The sequence below is a fragment of the Triturus cristatus genome, chromosome 6 (assembly GCF_964204655.1).
Source record: "Triturus cristatus chromosome 6, aTriCri1.1, whole genome shotgun sequence".
Classification (NCBI taxonomy): domain Eukaryota; kingdom Metazoa; phylum Chordata; class Amphibia; order Caudata; family Salamandridae; genus Triturus; species Triturus cristatus.
In genome coordinates, this window is record NC_140589.1 from 829,450,319 (window position 1) to 829,470,369 (window position 20,051).

The 20,051-nt window shown below is 44.7% G+C and overlaps 1 protein-coding gene and 1 pseudogene across 1 annotated transcript in view; one reads left to right on the forward strand and one right to left on the reverse strand.

Moving 5' to 3' along the window:
- The window catches only part of LOC146817941 (potassium/sodium hyperpolarization-activated cyclic nucleotide-gated channel 1-like), a 1,926,818-nt gene that overhangs the window by 1,643,849 nt on the left and 262,918 nt on the right, over positions 1–20,051 (forward strand). The window lies entirely within an intron of this gene.
- Positions 4,717–6,331, reverse strand: LOC146817946 (28S ribosomal RNA; annotated as a pseudogene).

Sequence of the window (20,051 nt, forward strand, 5' to 3'; positions counted from 1 at the left end):
GAGGATTGCGTCTGCTACATTGGCGGAGTCCACTTGGTCTACTGTTCAGTATCGGCCACATAGTGTGGTTTGATCAGGTCGATGGACACAAATCTTTTCTCCTTTTTACCAGCAAGGGGCGGCAAAAGTACTGTTCTTGATCCGTGGATTGCTAGGACAGGTACTGGCTGTCTGTAAGAAGGCCCAAATTCCTTCTTGTCCGCAATCTTTTCTCCGACTAGATCCCCAAGCTTTGGGATCCAGACAGGCCTTGCTGGGACGGCAGGATTTTTTTCAGGGGTGGTTGGCTTCAGGACCACGTTGCTTTGTTGTTTTCTCAAGTCATTTAAGTCCTGTAAAACAGCCAAACGATCTTTGATATCAAAATGTTTGTTTTCCACCACTGTGCCTTTCATATCTAAGTCCGGAACCAACATTCTAGTCCCAAACAGGACCTAATATGGAGTGACACCTCCTAGAGAACTTCTTGGCAAGTTGTTTAGTGCTCGCTGGACCCCATATAGATGTTTGACCCACCCATCACCCGAACCTAATACCCTTGCTGTTATAGACTGCTTTGTGTCCCGTTTTTTTCTTTCCACAGCAGAATTTCCCTCAGGATGGAATGGAGAAGAATACCGCAATGCTACGCCCGGACTGACCATGGCTTCTTTGTAAGCCCTAGAGCTAAACGCAGGACCCTGGTCAGAATGTAGTGTGCCTATTGCGTATGTGCCTATACAGGTCATCGTCTGTTAAATATATGTCATCGACATACGACAATGCCTCGTCATCATAAGTTTGTAGTAACTCTGTTACCCTTGCTGAGAATAACCCCGGGCTGTTTTTGAACCTCTGGGGCAGTCAACAGAATTGACGCTGGGTCCCCATTATTGAGAAAGCGGTCAAATATCTCCTTTCTGGTGCAATATTTTGACAAAAGAAACCATTTGAAATGTCTAATGTGGTTTTATATTATTTACGCACAATGTTATTCATTAATGCTGTACTGTGTGCATTTTGCACTGCAAATTTCTTGCAACAAGAATTTAAGTGTCTGTGATCAAAAACTAGACAATATGTATTGTCTGGTTTGGAGACAGGAAACAAAGGATTGTTCATTGATGAGGTGCATGTTTCAATCACCCCCTGATATTCAAGTTGATCTAAGATCTCCCTGACCTGTTTTTTAGCTTCTTGCTTAACTGGGTACTGCCTTTGTGCAGTTGGTTGACTTTTTAACTGGATTTTGTGGTGAGGTGAGTCCTCATCCCATCCTACATGATTTTTATACAGTGCTGGCGCTTGGGCTACTGCCCATTTCCTGGCAAATGTAAATTTGAAATGAACTGGCATATGGTTGGAGAAGGCAGGCATAATAATGGCCTCGCCATGTGGGCACTCCCTGACAAATTCTGGTGGCCAGTCCTTTTCTGCTAGAACTATATTATAACCCCTTGAAATATGCTCCCAAAAGAGTGCTTTCACTATTCTTGGTATGTCTCCCTCCATCCGGAGTGTTTTTCATATAACCTATGTGGAGAACTAACCCTAGTGTCTACAGTCTCAACTTGTATGTCTTCACTCAAGTACACTGTTCTCCAGAAGTCCCTTCAGGTTCTGGCGAGCTATTGTAACTTCTGCTGCACTGTCCAGCATAGTCTGGGCCCACTCTCCGTTCTGTAGTTGAGTTCTCAGTATTCCCGGCATGTCTGACCTTCAGACCTGCTACCTTTTTCTTGGAGAATTAAGGTTTTGCTTTATTTTTCTGAACGTGTTGATCGTCTTTGGACTTAACGCATGCTTCCTTGTTTTCTGACCGTCCTCTTCCTTCGGATGTCTGTGACGATATCTGAAAGGTATGAGAGGAACGTGTATCATTATCTTGATATCTGTCAGGTTTTCTCAAATTATCCCTATTCAGGAGGTTGTACCTCCTTTCAGAGGGCTCGTTCTGTGGAGGAGATCTGCCTCGGGAATGAGAATGCTTCTCTTTGGAATGCTGTTTGCTATATTCCCACTTCTTTTTTGAAGAGGTAGGAGTGTTTTTAGGAAAGACCTTATCAGGACTTTCAGACAGTTGTGGTTTCACTGGTTTCCCTCCCAGGCTGTCTCTGCCTAATTCCTCATGGGATTTTTCAATTATTCTGGCTAGTTCTTGAGGTTGTTCTATTACATCAAATTCCCTTAGGTTCTGGCGGATCGCCACCGATGCTGCTTCTCCTTTAATATTAGATAATATTATTGCTGACACCTGGTCGAAATTTTTAAGTAACTTCATACCTAAATTCAGAGCAGGCTCTGCCCCGTATTCGTTTTGAATCTGTTTCAGGACATCAGGTATTACCGCCATTGATGGAACACCATGTGTTTTCGTGTAGATTGCAGCAAAGACTCTGCCCCAAGAGGTGCAGTCTTCCAGCTGTGGTGTGATACCCATTGGTAAACAAATTGTTAAAATTCTATGTTTTTCAAAAAGGTAGTATTAGAAAATACTGCTTCGATTTGAGTAATTTCTGTGCTAACCAGAATGGAATTTGTTCGTGTTTTGCAGGTAATTTACCCATGACTGAATATAAAGTCTGTGGAGTAATTTTGAGTGTATTCTCCTGATAAGGGGCTGGATTTGGAATTGTTAATTGTTGTTGGACTGTGAAAGTCCACATGACATATTGAACCAACTGTCTAAATATCTTGATCACCTCCTTGAGTTGAGCAAGTAAATGTATGTCTGACATAGTTTCAATGTCAGGATGAGGTGTGTAGCCGGCTAAAATCGGCCATGTCGCTCCTGGTCTACCTAGTGGACCGAGCCTGGTAATGTGATTGTAATGTTTTAGGGCGCCTTTAAACCAGAGCTCATGCTCCTGGTGAGTGGAATTTCAATATCCTTGAAAGGAATATATTCCTCAGGTGGTTCATCTTCTTTGTAGAAGTGAAACGTATGTGTTACTGGATTTGATTCTGGGAATACTATTCATGAGTAGAATACCTCTGTCTGGTGAGATTCATGTGCCTCTATCACGAAAACTGCTCTACCACTTCTTGGTGTTAGACCATGTTTTATAAGTTTTAGAGTGATGGCTCTCGTTAAATTTGGTGGGATGTGTACAACACCCGCTTAGTTTTCATTTAAACCTGTAAGGTCAGCCGCAGCTGCACCGTTGTCGACAACAGCACCTCCGGTGTCAGACATTGTTTAATGAAAAATTGCAGAGCAAGTTTCAAGGACACAAAGATAAGGTGCACAATATTTTGGAACACTGTATCCTTCAACGTTGAACAAAACCAAACAGCTAATACATAGGACTTTCATCCTACTCAGCTATGGCGGATATTATCCCTACCCACTCCAGACGTCTTATGGAGTTTTATGAGTAGAGGGTCTCTGAGAAAAGCACGACTGAGTTACTTCGGTATCTAGCGTTAAAATAGTGGCTTACCAAATCGTTGGGCGCCATGTAGTGTAGTTCCTATATCCCTGATAGGCTCTGAGCATTGGAATAACATACACTATAGATTTGACATAGGACTACGGTCAGTATGTCTCTATCGAGTATATTAAACTTAATTACTTGTGTGTGCCAGCTAACTCAGAGGTCACTAGAAACTTCTCGAATATACAAGAAGGGATTAGTCTTGACAACCGCATAAACATGACAACTTCGTTTCCCTTTAGAATCGGAACATTCTCAGAATCGTGGAAACAATCGATAACAGTTTCACCCCAGTCAATCGTGCATGCTTCGTTTCTACAGAGTTGCACAGAAATAGAGAGACCGGCGTTTTCAATAAAAAGGGTTTATTGAACAGTCTTATTTCTTGTGCAAGAGATATGAATTGCTACAATCGTAAGACAGACTGCAATGTACAATATGTACGAGGTTAGCAGTAAGATAAAATAATATTGCAATAGAATGGTTTGTAGCTATGACATATTAATCAAAATACATACATTAATAACATAGTGCTAAAATGTGATACTCATCTGATGCTTCTAAATTATTCCACCCGAGTGTACCTAACCTAAGTGCAGTACGAGGTTTGAAGTAGGTGGTGTTTCTAAAGTATAGCTATCTATATTTTAGTTTAGCCAACAGTTGCCAAAAGTTTCTCTAAGTTCTAGTCAGCTCCATACCTAAGAATGAGAGAGGTTGGAACCTCTTTTCTGGACTCGATAGTCTAACCCCCCGCAAGGGAAGTCAGAGAGCACTGGAGCTGGATTCCCTGCGAGGAGGATGGCAGCATCAGGTCAGTGCATCAGGCTGGAACTCGATCTCCTTCGAACTTGCCGTGGCAAACCGTGTAGTCTAGGTTGGATCGAATCCTCCGGGATCCGCAATTTGCCAAAGCAAGTGCTGGTATATTTATACCTTGAAGGTGTCTAGGAATGCCAGTATTGACGTAAAAGTCGGGCAGAGGAACGTCATGAATGAACTCCTAAGGAATAGATGTTCATGCATACTTAATGAGTTCTTGGAGAAATCAAAATTCAAGCTGGGTGAAATTCCTTAAGGCTTAAGGGCCTGGTTTCCCAAGAAATCGTTGAGACGTGGATGGACGGATGTAGGTGGCCATTCCTGTATTTGGTTTGAACGGACAATGTCTAAATAAGGGCCGGATTTCTATGTCCAAATAAGGGCAATGTGAATTGTACCTATATAAGGGCATAAATCGGGATACCTATAAACGGAATCTAACTCTACACACAACACCCTTACCTACATTGTTCTAACATGCCAGAGGCTGTTCACCTTGGAGACCTGCTGCGGATAAGGGTACGGCCCGGTGCGATATTTGCACCCTCTCCCCCTGATTTTCAAGGACCAGCGAGAGCTCACCGGATGCCGCCAGAATCGCAACTCTTTCGAAGGGACGGGCCCCTCTCTCGGGGCGAACCCATTCCAGGGGGTGCCCTGTCTTCTCAAAGAAAAGAGAACTCTCCCTGGGGCTCCCGCCGGCTTCTCCGGGATCGGTTGCGTTACCGCACTGTATGTCACGAGGGCACCCATTTCCACCATTCTGGGTTTGGGGATCTAAACCCGACTCCCTTTCGATCGGCCGAGGGCAAAGGAGCAAATTTCCCGTCCTTTCCGAACGGCGCTCGCCCATCTCTTAGGACCCACTGACCCATGTTCAACTGCTGTTCACATGGAACCCTTCGCCACTTTGGCCTTCAAAGTTCTCGTTTGAATATTTGCTACTACCACCAAGATCTGCACCTGCGGATGACCGATTTGCATGTCAGGACCTCTATGGACCTCCACCAGAGTTTCCTCTTGCTTCGCCCTGCCCAGGCATCGTTCATCATCTTTTGGGTCCTATCATGCACGCTCATGCTCCACCTCCCTGACGGAGCAGGCACTACAGGCCAGTGGTGCACCCGCCTCTGGAAGCGCGGCGGGATCCCACCTCAGCTGGCACATGCCAGCCCTTACCCTCATTGCGCCACAGGGTTTTGCTCGGCCCTCCAACTCGCGCACATGTTATACTCCTTGGTCCGTGTTTGAAGACGGGTCAGGTGGGTAACTCACATCGCCGCAGACCCCTGGTGCCCGGCATGGGTCTCCCTGCCCCGCAGCGCAGCACGGTCGGGGCGCACTGAGCACAGTCCGCCCCAGTCGACAGTTGCACCAGGAGCATGGGAGCGGGTGCCTGGGGGAGGGTGCTGGGGCGCTGGGGCGGGCGAATCTCCCTCGGCCCCGTGGACACGGGGAAGCTGCTGCCAGGGGAGCTGTAACACCCTCCACCAGAACAGAGGGCCACCTGCCACCCCAAAGCCTTCCCAGCCGACCCGGAGCTGGTAGCGGCACACCGCTGCGGAGGAAATCTGCCCTGCGGCGGCACGGTAGGACCCGGGTGCCGGTCCCGTGGAGGGGATCCGGAACTCCTGGGCCATCGACCTTCCCATCATGTTGAATCCTCCAGGCAGACTGCATGGACCCCACCCGTTTACCTCTCGACAGTTTCACGCCCTCTTGAACTTTCTCTTCAAATTTCTTTTCAACTTTCCCTTACTGTACTTGTTGGCTATTGGTGTTGCGCCTGTATTTAGTCTTAGATGGAGTTTACCACCCGCTTTGGGCTGCATTCTCAAGCAACCAGACTCCCAGAAGACCCGATCCTGGCACGCTGGGGGCTGCTACCGGCCTAACACCATCCACGGGGTGAGGCTCGATCAGAAGGACTTGGGCCCCCTGAGCGACGCCCGGGAGTCGGTCTTCTGTACGCCACATTTCCCGCCACCGGGTAGAGATTCAGTGCTGGGCTCTTCCCTCTTCACTCGCTGTTACTGGGGGAATCCTGGTTAGTTTCTGTCCCTCCGCTTAGTAATATGCTTAAATTCAGAAGGTCCCCACATCTGATCTGTGGTTGTAGTCAGAAAAAACGCTGAAGCATCAGGGGGGAGCCGCCAGGGAAGGCCAGGCCCCTGCCAGAGCAGGGACCTGGGGTCCCGGCACCATGCACCCTCTTTCCCCAGATTGGATTGCCCCAGCAGGCCCTTGGCTTCTCCTCTTCCAGGCCACCCTGCCGCGCGAAAATGGTCGCTCCTCAGTCGCCCTAAGCCCGGACCGGTTGGGACTCTGGGGTGGGAGGGCCCAGGGCGGCAGGGCCTTTCAGGGTGGGGGTGTGGTCTCAGCCTAGGCAGGCACTGCCATTCGGTTTCCCCCCACCGCTGGGGTCGTGCCGGGTGAGTGTGGCTTCCTTTTTGGGAGGGACCACCACTGTGCCCCTCCCAGTCCCCTGTCCCTCAGTCGGTCAGGCCCTCTCCCGGGGAAGGAAGTCCCACCGAGGCCCGGTCCTCACCCAAGCACCCCATCTGGCCACGGACCGCTCTGCCGGCCGGGGGCATGAGGCCAGGGTCGGGCCCTGTGCCTTGGGTGTAATCGCAGGAGGTGGCCGAGGGTTTCAGGCTGGCAATGTCCATTGCTCGGTCCACTCCTCTAGATAGTCAAGTTTGATCGCCTTCTCGGCACTCCGCCAGGGCTGTTGCCGACCCCAGTGAGGCCAATCCGAGGACCTCACTAAACCATCCAATCGGTAGTAGCGACGGGTGGTGTGCACAAAGGGTAGGGACTTGAAGATTTACAGGCAAAAAAGTGTCTGCAAAAATGTCACTTGTAAACTATGTGACAGAATGTTTGGTCGTGACACCTGGAAGAAGTATTCTTTCAGGACATGAGAGATGTTTACGCTTTTGAATGCTTAGCATTCTCACCAGTTTAATAAAGCCATGCGACACACGAGGAAGAGGGGGGGGGATCTTCCTCTGCCACTACCCTACAACATGTAGTGGAACCTCCAAGGACACTACCCTGGGATATCCTGCATGCACAATAGCAGGCCAGTGACTCCTGTTATTTTTCTGTTAGACTCCACTTCATCACTTGTGGAAGAGTAATTTTGATGATGCCATGGTCCACAAGAATCCGGTGTTTGCACATGTAGCAGAATGCAAAGCATAATGTTTCTATTTTCTTCCCCTAAGTTGACTCATCCCGTTTTTCACCACATTTTTATTAATTCTCATAAAATCTAAAACCTACAAAAACTTAAAATGTTAAAAAAGAACACAGAAAATGTTATTTTTAGAACCATACCTTTGGTTTTAAAATCAAACCATTTATGTTGTTTGCCATCTCTGTCATTAACTGTCAATGTGTGTTAGCATATTATAAATGTAGTAGCCTATTGCGGCAGACTGTTCTAGTCAAAGTAACAATTGGTCTGACAGAAAAATTAGGAAAAATCATTAAGATTAAGAAAAACAGAAAACCTGTACAAGTTACGTCATCTGTAACTAGAACTGATTAATAAGCATGACATAGTATGCTGCCATGAGACCTGGGCCCTTGAGGATTTTTATGATAATGTGTTTGATCCTTCTGCGTAGCCGCCACACCATCCACTTCAGGCAGGCTGAAAGGGGACTAGGGGTACTCATTTCTATAAACAATTTGAAAGTTAAAAAGTTGCTGTGTACCCCCTGTTGCCAAGTTTTGTGCTTGCTATTTTCTGGGTTTTTGGATGTTTTGTTAATTAACTTTTTTTAAATCATCCAGACGATCTAAGTGAACAGGACTCATTTTTAACTAATTTTTGTGAGAGACACCCACATGGGTCATTCTCTTCATCGGCGATTTTAATATTTCTACTTGCCCTTTCAGAGGAGATCATTTCTGTGGGATTACTGATTGACAGGAAGAAAATGTAACAAGTTTTAATCATACGCCTTATGGGTCGGCGCTGAACCAGGTGATAACCAAACAGTTTACATTATTTGTTCTTATGTTTTTTAAGGAGGTGATTTTATTCCACCCACTTATACAGGGATGGGGAAGGGATCGACAATATATTTTATTTTGTTCTCTCCGTATATAATCCGGTACGTTCAGGACTCTTATATTTTTCCGTCCTTAATCAGCGACCACAATCCTATTGTTACTAGCCTACAATGCCCTTTGTCCAAATCTCAAATGTACAGAAACAAAACAAAGGACCCAGCCACTTCCTCTGTGGAGTTGATGGTATCTTTGTTCCTTCACTCAGGGTTACCCCTTGGTGGCATGCTTCATCATAGGGTCCTTCCCGTTCCGCTACGGAACGGGGCGTGCTGCGACCAGACGAATTACGCAGGAGCACTGAGTGTGGTGACTATGTGAGGCAGGAGAGTCTGCTCGGGAGGAGTGAGGTAAAGGAAGAGATGTGTTTTAAAATACCTGGCTGGTGGGTGATGCTACCTTTATTTTGACCCCCAGACGGTATAATTAAAAAAACAGGACTACTGGGGTTTATTGTCCCCAAATCCTAACGGTCGACATGTTTCTAGCCTACCCCTACGGCTATTCTTCAGGACCTAGTATCTGCTATTAGTATACCTAGTTTTTTTCCTACTGTTGGTTTGCTAAACCCAACTCAAAAATGGTGCCTCATTTGCACATTAATACATTAATACACAGGTGCAGTACTAAATTAATAATATCTGGTAGTCCTACTGAGAATAATGTGAAATTAAAAGAAGTAAAAGAACATTAATTATTAAATCTCCACTATGGTCTTAGTTGTGCTGTAAGGGGATGCCAAATTAGCCCCTCTTTAGTAGGTGAACACCACTTCTGTGAAACTATCGTGATTTATTATCCTAGTTAGTATCCTAGTGGTGATTTTGTATTGATACACACTTGAAACATTGTCATTCGTGAAATGTCACTTACATTCACTGCCGTGGCTGTCGGTGTCTTTACCGTGGTCTCAGACACTCATAAACGTAAGCATAAAGGACATACACCATGTAACCAACACACATATCACGTACTTTTCCTGGTCAAAGCCTAGGCTTCATGGATTACCCGGCTGGAAGTTCCGCTTTTAGTTGCACACTGTTGGTAAAAAAACGTTTCATTGGAGAGCTTTAAAAAAATGTTTGGGACACCCTGATTACGAAGGGTCTTTTGGCTATAATAGGCTTCCAGGGCTGCACCAGGGTGCCGGACACTCACCTCGTCAAAGCAAGAACTTTGTGTGATTACCTAAAGATAATCCGCTCGGGGACCGCATCTTGCGGGCCCGATGTGGATTCTGATTTTGAAAGGCACCGAGTGCACGTAAGCAGGGTTGCCAGATTTTTAGACACGTCCCAAGCCCAAAGCCGCTCAAATATAAGCCCAGAATAAGCCCAATCAGACCATTTTCAGCCCAAAAACCAGCCCAAATTAGCAAGTCTCCAATTATGCACAAATTGTCATCAGGAACAATTTTAACGACAAATATACATTCTATTCAATATACAGATGGTGGGAGGGTGTTAACTGGGCACCTGCCTTAATGCTATTAATTTTGAAGACCAGTTCTCACTGCGACTTTTAAGAGCCCCTGCAGCTCCACTCTGCCTATTGCTTAAAGATTCAGCCCCCCCCCCCGAAATCAGCTCCAGTTCGAGCGGCAAACAGTGTGTGTCAGTGCGTGCCTTGGCATCAGCAACGTGGTGAAGCACGGAGTGTCAGATCCATACCAGGACAGTGGTAAACAGATGCACGCGGTGCTGCCAGCAGGTGCGTGCGAGGTTGGGTGGCGCCTGCACGACCGTTTTCGAAGCTGGGCTGGCCTACGAACAACCGATGTGGTCAGTTTTGGTTTGGGTGTTAAAACACTCTCTTTACCTACGTCAACTTCCTGGCATCTATCAATATTCATCACTTCCTACAAATAGGGTGACCAACTGGCATGGGTGCAAATTCAGGACGGTGAGTGTAAAAATTCAGGACAAAGGGTCAAAATTCAGGACAAAAATTCAGGACGGGAGGTCAAAATTCAGGACAAAACTTCGGGACAAAAGGTTCGTTTTATAGACACATCAAAGGAGGTTGCGTAATAGTGTATAAGTAATTCCATCTATATCCAAACATTCATCCATTTGAAAACGTACGTATCTTTCCATCCATCATTTCACTCATCCATCCCTCCATCCACACTTTCACTCATCCATTCATCCACCCTTTCACCCTATACATCCGTACACTCATCCATCCACTCTTCCACCCAACCATCTACTCATCCATCCAGCCATTTATCCACTCACCCATCCAGCCATCCTTTCACTTACTCATCCATCCACCCAGTTACTCATCCTACCATCCAGTCCCCTTTTCAGTCATCCATTCATCCTCCCTTTCTCTCTTCATTGACCCTTTCACTTAGCCATCCTTCCTTTCTTTGATCCACCCATACTTCAACTCATCCACTCAGCCACGCTTTCACTCATCCATCCATCCTTTCGCTCATTATCCATCTATTCACCCTTCCATTCATCCATTCACCCTTTCACTAATCCATCCAGCCATCCATCCATCCCTTCACTTACTCACTCGCCCACCTTTTCCTCTTAATTATGAGCTGAGCCTTTGTCTGCAAAGTTGCAGACAGAAGAGGCCCATCAATAATTTCGCCCTTGCTGTCTTCCTAAAGCAAGGGGTGGGGTGGGGGAGGGTTCACTATGCACCTGCACATAGGCAATCTGAAAAAGTGGAAGTCATGAGTCATGCATGATGCACAGTGCCAGGCCATGAGGTGATTGTGACATGGTGTTTCCAGGGCTTTAAGCGGGATGAAAAAACTGGGGGTCTCACCAAGGGGCGTGTCTGATGTAATTAATGGTGTTGCTTAAAACAACTAAGCTAAAAATCTGTTCTTAGCATTGTGTGTCGCCGGACTGGTATTTTGCCTCTTCTGTCATTGCATCCGGATATATATCACAACAAGTAACGTTACACATACAACAAGCCAGAACCATTTGCTTTGTTAATGGTTGTTAGTTTCATAAAATAAAAATGCAGCAACCATGGCTTCCTTGAATATAATATTGAAACTGCACTTTTCTAAAATGATGAGACTGAAAGAACTCTAGCCCCTTCTTTTCAACTTGTTTCACCAGCTTCTTTGAATTAACTGGATTCTGTACCAGCGTTGGCGTGTTTGCACATTCCTTTCATCTGCCCGTGGGCAAAGTGCAGCCAGTGGTCTCGAACTCTGTTCCTCAGCTGGCACCCCGAACTTAAAGTCGCCGCCTCCTGTAGGACCACAGCGGTGCTGTGTGCGGGTGAGCCCAGCCGGTCTCTCTCTCGGCTGCCCCACAGCCTCTCTTTCCCCCCAGCGAGCGGGAGCCGCCATCTGCTCCTTCAGCTTACGGGCAATCACGGCCTCTTACAGTGTCGCTGGGGTTTACAGGTTGCCCCGGAGAGGTCCAAATTACGGACGGTGGTTGGTCACCCTACCTACAAAAGCACGCGCCCTTAATACCCTGCCCCAATCTCCACTCTGTCTATAGCTTAAAGACTCAGCACCCCCCCTCGAAATTTTTTCTTACACCACCCCTCCCCCCCGAAATTTGGCTCTAGTTGCGCCTCTGACTCACTCACCTGAGATCGGGCGTCGAAGTCCGGACTCAGCAACTGCGGGTGCCGCCGGGCGGCCTGCTGCTGTGCTGCGTGACTCCAGGCTGTGCTGTCGACTGGAGGTGGGCTCACTGGGCTGACTAGCCTGTGATGCGCAGAGAGCGCTGCCTGCGAGCACCACCCGCCTCCGCCTGTGGCCTGGGTGACCACCAGTGGACCACAGTGGGCGGCAGCAGCAGGGACACCACGTGCGTCCGACTCCTCATGATGATGATGCGTCCTGGCGTCCACCGTTGAGCCGAGCGCCGCGCCGAAAGTAAGAGCTCTGTCACGTCACGCACGCAGTCCCAGCATTATAGAGAACCGCAGGGGCTGGCCAAAAAATGATATCCAGGGCCGTCATTGGTACCGTTTTCGCGCGCTACTGGATTGACGGCCCTGGGGGACCCCCACATTGGCCCGCACACACCCAAGTTGACAACAACAAAGCTAGGTGACCCCTGCAGCACGCATGTGCAAAATAAGAGTGAGTGCACTGTGCACTACGTAACAAGTTAGCGCTTGCCACTGACAGTGACTGCCACCATAACGCGACAGACTCCTCGTGGTCGGCGCCCGCCCAGGCCACTAAAATTGCGCACACCCTTTTAAATCTAGCCCAAAAAGTAGCCCCCCCGCCAGACATGGGTTTTTCCCGCACAACTGGGAAAAAAGTTGCCCAATTGTGCGGGAAATAGCCCAATCTGGCAACATTGCACGTAAGCGTGGCTATGTATTGCCTGTGCAAACCCCGGACGCTAGAGCATGAGGAACCCAAGATGGCCACTTGTCCTGGCACAATCAGGAAGTCAGGGATTTCCTATTGCCTCCTAAGCCTGTAATATTTAACAATTGCAATCGTGAATAGTTCTTTACGTTTGTGCAAGTCCTAAAAAAACAGAGCTTGTCTAATTAAGGAAAAATAACCATTTATAACCAGAGAGTGAACATTACTAATCAGTGGTTAATATCGACAGTGTAGATACCTGTTCCCTGCATAAGAACTCAGTCGCAAGTATAAATGGGTCGTAAAAAAGATCATCAGTTCCCCAAATGGACTATCAGTGATAATAGCAGATCTTGCAGAACGCATTGGGGATGGTATGCCTGCAAATTGGCAAGGTAAGAGACTTTTGTGGCGGTGTTGGTATTGCCCAGTGGCTTTTCATTGCTGGGAATTTAAAATATCATGATAACCAAAATAGACAGGTTAGTAAGGCGGTTATGATTTTGATAATAGAGAGGGGATGAGGTGATAGCAGTACCTCCCTGCTGCGGTGTTTGTAGGCCTCTCTGTTATTTAAAAAAATTACCCCATAGTATATTATCATTCAGTCCTGATATATGTGTTTTCAATTTAAAAACCCATCTCTGTTACTTCTCGAACAGCTTGGTCTCCACGGTCTCATTATTATCCATTGACTCTAGGGCCACCCACTTAAAATCACGAACGGTGTGCTGTTTCTCAATGTATTGCGCCGCCATTTTAATGGTAATTCTCCCACAGCGTACATTACTCCTGTGCTCACAGATACGAATTCTCACCTTCCTAGTGGTCATTCCTATGTAGTGTAGATTACAAGGGCATGTGATCATATAAACAACCCTCTCTGTGTTACAGTTCGTGAACTTTCTGAGTTCCCACTTAATCCAAATCTCAAATGTGCAGTCTTGTCCCTGATCTTCAGTTCTCTACCATTTAAGGTATTTGCCTCAAATGAGCATGTGTGGATCATGCAAAATTCTTTGAGAGCTTAATCAAAAGACTGAATCTAGAGGAAGTGATGTCCTGTCTATCTGAGGAGGCACTGGTTTGCGAAATTCTTGAAGTTTTGAAGGTCTTTATAAACGTGCTTCAAGCTTGCTGGTTGCCAAGAAAATAAAAATGGCCCTCACTCCCCCATTCAAATGGTTTAACACTGCTTGCACTGTTGTTATACACCAACTAAAAAAGGTTTTGAGTGCTTCTGAACTTATGGAATCTAGGGCCTTTTGGGAAGTGAGCAACAGACCTTTTTTTACTGATGACAATCAGCCACAAATTGAATATCATGTTCCCGCAGTGGAGTGGGTCAGTCGCTTCTCTCAAATATTTAGCTTCACACCTCCAACAGTCATTCCAGGTGAAGTTAGGCCCCCCTCTTCAGTTCAAATCCTAGCTTTAAGTGATTATATTGAAGTTAGCGCAGTAACTAGTGCCATAATAAAGTTACTGGCAGGAAAGGCACCCCTGCTGACAAACGTCTATCGTGTGTTTGGAGAACCTAGTTAAGGCTCTACTGTTGCGCCTTTGGTTTAAGATCTAGACTGCTTGAGACAAGACCATTCTGATCTCATCCCCTGGTAGGCCTATGTTAAAAGGACATTTTCCAAACTTGGCCTGCCGAATCTGTTCCTCTCACCTAATGTAATTGAAAACAGCTCAAAGAACCGGGTAAATGTATTTTTTATCATCATAGAGATCAGGCCACACTCTCTAAATGTGCATCTATGAGTTCAATCAGCCAATGCCTAGATATAAAATCTCCTGAAGGAACAGAACCATATTTATTGTGGATCTTGAACCCCAAACATAGATTTTATTTTACACGTTTTAGATTTAGCACCTTTCACTTTCTGGTAGCTTATCCTCAGCAGGGCACCATTTTCCTAGCGATAACATGTCCAAGCAAAGGTTTGTCCATTTTTTGTTTCCCCGGTCTTTTTGCTTTTTGACCTTTTGGTTTTGACTCTATTTTTGCTGGTTTAGTGTCTCTGTGCACTTTATCACTGCTGTTCAGTGTTAAAGTGCAAGTGCTCATATTGTCAATTGTATTATGGATTGGTGTTTCCATGACTGGCCTATTTGATTTACTGGTAAGTTCCTAGTAAAGTGCACTGAGAGTACCAGGGCCTGTAAATCTAATTCTGCTAGAGGGCTGCAAGACATATTGTGCCACCCACACCAGCAGCCTTTCAAAGGGTTCTCTACCCTACCACTGAGTTGTCTGTGTGCTGTTTTTACATCCATGTCGACTTGGCAAGTGCACCCACTTACCAAGCCCTAACCTACCCTTTTATTACATGTGAATCAACCCTAAGGTAGGCCTAAGGTACCCCTGTGGGCAGGGTGCAGTGAATGTCAAAAGTAAGACATGTCCTGGTGTGTGTGTGAGACATGTACTGATAGTGAACTACAGTGCAATTCATTTTTCACGGTTGAAAGGCTATCTACCCGAAGAATAGAATAGGGAATACTCTCTAACATTTTATGAGCATATCTTCCCATTGGGACAAGATGGAGGAATAGATTTAGTATGCCAGAACTCAGAATGTAGAAACGCCTCTTTTAGTAAAGAAGATTTTTATGTTCTGTGTTTGAAAATACCACTTTTAGAATGTACGTATTTTCTTGCTTAGCCATCCTGTGTGCCTCTGCTGGGTTGTGGATTGACTGTATGGTTTTGGAGTGACAGGTTGCTGGGGATGTGCATCCTCTTCAGACAGCCACTGGGGGGAGGTCAAGGTGTGTCCTGCCTTTCCTGGATGCGTCAGGGCAGGGCTGGGCTGAGTAGACCTGGGCTGCAGACTTGGGCTGGATTGGGAGGAGATTTCCTTGCACCTGTGAAAGGGCCTGGTCTGCCTTTGACAATGCTGTCTCCACCTCCTGCTGAGAATCTGGGTCAGAGAGGACCAAACTGGTTTGGACTAAGCACATACACCTTCTGCCCAACAGAACAAAGAGACATGCAGTATAAATATTGGGGCCCGACCCCAGAACTTTACAACTCGCTGGAATCAAGGCACCTGCCAAGATGAAGAGCTGGAAGAACTGCCAGGAGGAGTACTGCCCCTTTGCTATGTTGCTGCTTTGGTCGGTTGGCCTGCAGATGCTGCTTTTGCCTTCGGCAGTGAAAGGACTTTCCTGCACCTTCTCCACTTGTTGCTGAAATAGACCTTCCCTCCTGTTCACAAAGTTTCAGGGTCAGCAAAAACTTCGCTTAGGGGGGGCGTGGTCTGGCCACGTAGGAAGATGGCCGCCTAACTGTGAGGCTCTGCTCTGGGCCAGCACTCAAATGGACTGAACATCTATTTGCAGGTGTCTAAGGATGTTCTTTTGGCATTTCTGAGCAATCGGAACATTGAAGCTGTCAGCTGTGAAAATTCTGTCCTGCTAGACCATCTCTAACTGGCTTTTCTGAAGTGTGGATACATTGTGGCTTGCCGGGCCTTGCAGAATCCTAGGATCCCCGGTGCTTGCGTAACCTGAACTCCCGATGACCTCACTGCTAATTGGGCTGTGACTCCAGAGACACCGGCTGGAGGAAACATTCCCGGTCAAAAACATTTTTTCTTCATGAGGTAAACCGGCACTTTTTATAATCATCTATAACTGAAGTGTTGTATTCTGAGGAAAAAAACACTCACAATTCACTGCTAATACAACAATTTAAAGAAATTCTGCTGTCTCATATTATTAAGTTGCCTTTTTAAGCATTTTTCCCCAGTTCCTTTTCAAGCAAGAAACATTGTTTCAATACACTTCTGCCAGGCCCAGCAGTAATTTATGTTCTCTGGGTTAAGATTAAGCTTTTTTCAACTGCTTCAGTGAAATAAGAAACATTGCTTCAACACATGGCTGCCGGGCCCAGTAATAATTTATGTTTCCTGGAGCATGTGTGACTTGTATTCCTGCTGACTCCTCTGCTAAATGGACTAACAATGGAAAATTTATTTATGAAAAAAGGCAGCTTTACTTTTGGCTAAAAGTAATCCTGTACAGACATGTGTTAAAAAAGGAAGTGAGTTGATAGCACATTATATTCACTGCTTACCTGCTAATTGGGCTACATGTGTTGCAGGCCTCAGTCTGGATGTAATATTCCCGGTCTCATATTTTATATATGATGAATGACAACTCCACTTGAGGCTTAACATAATCAAAGTGCAGAATTGCGCAATCTGCATTTTTTTTCTCTCACATGAGGATTATTACTGAAAGAAAGTGAGGGAAATCATTGTTGCAGTGATTTTTCCAGCATTCCCTGAAAGGTTTAATGCTGTCTGCATGTACATCAATATGCACCAATGCTATTCATATAGCGCAAACTCCTCATTTATTTTTCTCCTCACAACTTAAGTATTTCTCTCATGATAATTTTCATTAAAATAAGGAGATTTTTCAGCTGCAGGTTTACTGGTTGCTTACTTTTCTAATCTACATAAAACGGCAGCAATATTTTCCTCAATGCTTTTTGACTCCAGTAGCACTTGATTATATCTTGCTTTTTGGATCGCTCTACTTGAAGGGTTGTTTGTCTGCAGTTTTAAATATTCCCCGACATTTGAAGTTAGAAGTGAATGTCTAATAACAAGAGTGGAAACACACCTTCTCATTCACTTTTATTTGCTGATGTATTAAAACAACCACGCAAGATGTCTGGAAAAAACTCCACTGCATCAACTTCTAATAAGGCACATAATACTTCCTTGGCGGTATCCAATGCTGCCATGGATCGTCTTGTCCAAGAAATTTCAACAATCAGCTGTCGGCTAACAGACATGGATATAAACATTTCATCTCTTACCTCAGAAACTAAATCAATACGAGCTGACATAGCACTATTCCATGCTAAAACAGAGGGTCTTGATCAACGTTTGACAATTGTTGAAAATAAAATCGCATCAACGCAGTCTAGCGATGAAGAACTTCCTTTTCTGCGTAGTAAGTTAGTGGATTTAGAAGACCGCAGCAGAAGAGACAATATTCGTTTTTTTGGATTTCCAGAAAAAATTGAAGGCCAGAATACCAGAGCCTTTTTGTGTGATGTACTCCCTAAATTAGTTGGCATACAGTTCGATCCACCGCTTGAGATCCAGAGAGCACATCGATTAGGTCATCCACGGCACGGTAAAGACACACGTCCAAGACCCCTTATTGCTTGTTTCCTATGGCATGAGCAAGTTCGACAACTACTGATAGCAGCACGTACTCAGGGTTCCTACTCTTATGACGGTTATGAAATACGATTGGCAGCTGATTTTTCCCGTGACACCAATGAAAGAAGGAAAGCGTTTCTCTCCATGAGACCTCAATTGAGGAAATTAGACAATAAGTATGGTTTGTTTGATCCAGCACGCTTTCGAGTCTCTAAGAATGGGGACACCAGTGACTTCTACAATCCAGATGAATTACAAAGTTTTTTGGTTGACATGACATCTCAAGACATGGACATGCAGTCTGCTCCTACCCCTGCTCCTTCTCGGAATCCTCAAGCTATTCCCACATCTGTGGATGACATGCGTCGCAATCTACATGAATCCCGTCAAAGAGGCAGAGAATTGGAACGGTCTATTCGCAGTCAAGATGATACATCTTCCGCCTTAAACACTGTCTCCACCTTAACTCAGGAACAACGTCGAGATAAGTCCCGTTCTCCTCTAAAGTCTGCCTCTAATGAGAAATAATTTTGATGTCATGGCTCCTATATAACTTATTAAGCCATAGGTTGCAGGTACTTTTGCTTATGTCTCTCTAATTGACAGATATAGATGATCTCTGTGCTGTTTTACTGGTTAAATTCTCTTGTCCTTTTGGAATGTTCTATTTATTTTCCTGTATTCATGAATAGATAGTCACAACTCTGTAGCATTTTACATATATTAGTCATCAAAATGTCTCAGTATTAACTTTTCATGCTTATTTTTTATTAGGGCTATTATTTAGGTTATGGATTTTGATTATTCACACTGATGTCCTTTATAGGTTATTAGTGCATGATTTATCTATCACATGCAATATAGTTATTTTATCTATGATGACTATTTGACCTATTCTTAGATATTTATATATTTCAAATCCTATATCTTTATCAATATTTAGTTTACTATGACTTAAATCTTCTAATATATTTCCAAAATGTTATAATATAAATGTTATGCTCTCTTAATATGCTATCCTTTAAAGGGCAGATTTTATATCCCTTTATATTCCTTACCAGCTTAGTTCATATTTTCTATTTTTATTTTATTTTATTCTTTCAGGGTTTTCTTTCCTAGCTTCTCATATCAATGTTATTGGCCACTTTAAATTTCCTTCTTTTTTCTCTCTTTAAATGTTCTAGCCCTGGATTTTCCTTATTAATGGAGTCCCGGCCCAGAGCGGTGCTATAGTGCGCCCAGACCCGCGGTTAAAAGTCTATTGTTATTCTATTATACTCTTTCTATTATTCTTTTGTAGTCTATAAATCTTTCTTTATTTGCTTTCTATACTTTATCTTTATTTATCTTTCTTATTGGTGGCTTTTTTCCTTTCCTCTTCTATATCCATTTCCATCACATCTTTTTGCAAGTCTCTCTCTTTTTTTTTTTTTTTTTTTTAATTTTATTTTATTTATTTATTTTTATTTCTAACATGGTCCTTGCTCATGATTTATTTGCTATATCCTGGAATGTCAATGGATTAACACACTATATCAAACGGAAGAAGGTTCTTTCCTATTTACAATCTAAAAAGGTGGATGTGGCTCTTCTTCAAGAGACTCATCTAAATACACTCGAGTCTGAAAAACTTCGTAGAGATTGGGTGGGTAAAGTTATCCACAGTAGTATCAGCAATGGGTCTTCTTCAGAAGCAGGCCCTACTCGAAAATGTGGGGTAGCAATCCTTATCAGAAAAACATTACCAGTTTGTGTACTTAAAACATGGGAAGACTCACAAGGCAGATATGTTTTTGCAAAAATGTGCATTGGTAATATTCATATATGTGTGGGTTCAGTTTATGCTCCTACTGGTGCTAAAAAAGATTTCTTTCTACGTTTGAATCGTTTGCTGTCGGAGATTGATGCATCACAATACATCATCGGAGGCGATTGGAACCTGGTGAGAGATCCAGTTTTGGACAAAACTGGACCTCTTGATAAGAATAATGCAGCGGACAGAGCCCTTATGAATGATATCATTGCAGACAACGGCCTTATAGATCATTGGCGCTTATCACACCCAAATGATGTTGAATATACATTCACATCTCCCTCCCATGGCACCTTATCAAGATTGGATTACTTTTTAATTTCTCAAAGAACGTTCCAATCAATCCAAGATTCTTGTATTTTGGAGGCATCCATCTCTGATCATTCTCCGGTCCTCTTGTGCCTACAGAC